Genomic DNA, 1,365 nt, shown 5'->3' on the forward strand with positions numbered 1-1,365 from the left:
GATGAATATGGTTTTCAATTATAGTTACTTCAAAATGAGTACACATGAGATTAAAAATATTTCCTTCCTTTCCAATTTATTGAGAACCTGTGAAACACAATCCACAAATTGTAAACTTTAAAACGTGACTTGCTTGCTAACGATTTCCTCCTCATTCTGTTTCTCCTTAGTTTCATGGGGAGAGTTTGGGAGGACCAATCTTCAGTTTTCTTTAAAATTGGGAATATTACTTATCTTGGGTGGCTGTAGGAAGAACTGGATGAAATCATGTATGGAAAGGCTCTTTGTAAACTAGGCTATTCAAATGATAGTGTTAGAGGACAGAATATTCCTCAAGAAACTTTAACTAAACATACTTTTCTTTAAATGATATACAAAGTGATTTAAATATTATTTTGTTAGAAATATTTGAACAAAATTATTGATTGATTTTTACTGAAGTATAGTTGATTTACAATATTATTTTAGTTTCAGATATACAACATAGTGGTTCAATATTCTTACAGAGTGTACTCGATTTAAAGTTTTTACAAAATAATGGCTATAGTTCCCTGTCCTGTACAATATATCCTTATTGCTTATTTATTGTATACATAATAATTTGTGTCTCTTAATCCCATTCTCCTATCTTGCCCCTCCTTCCTTCCCTCTCCCCACTAGTAACCACTAGTTTGTTCTCTATATCTGTGAGTCTGTTTCTGTTTTGTTATATGCATTTGTTTGTTTTATTTTTAGATTCCACCATAAATGATAACATAGAATATTTGTCTTTCTCTGACATTTCACTAAGCATAATGCTCTGTAGGTCCATCCATGTTGTTGCAAGTGGCAGAATTTCATTCTTTTTTATGGCTGAGTAGTATTCCATTCTATATATATACCACATATTCTGTACCCATTTATCTGTTGATGGGCACTTAAGTTGCTGCCATATCTTGGCTATTGTAAATAATGCTGCTACGATCATTGGGTATGTTTATCTTTCCGAATTACTGTTTTCATTTTCTTTGGCTATATGCCCAGGAGTAGAATTGCTGGATCATATAGTAGTTCTATTTTTAGTGTTTTTGAGGAACCTCCATACTGTTTTCCATAGAGGCTGCACCAGTTTACATTCCCACTGATAGTGTACTAGGTTCCCTTTTCTGAACATCATCACCAACGTTTGTTACAACATAGACTTTTTGATGATAGCCATTTTGACAGGTGTGAACTGATACTTCATTGTGGTTTTGATTTGCATTTCTCTGATTATTAGTGATGTTGAGCATTTTTTCAGGTGCCTGTTGGCCATCTGTCTATTGGGGAAACGTCTATTCTTTGGAATATGTCTTCTGAACAGTTTTTAATTAGATACTTTTTTTT

This window comes from Vicugna pacos, chromosome 15 (genome assembly GCF_048564905.1).
Source record: "Vicugna pacos chromosome 15, VicPac4, whole genome shotgun sequence".
Lineage (NCBI taxonomy): Eukaryota > Metazoa > Chordata > Mammalia > Artiodactyla > Camelidae > Vicugna > Vicugna pacos.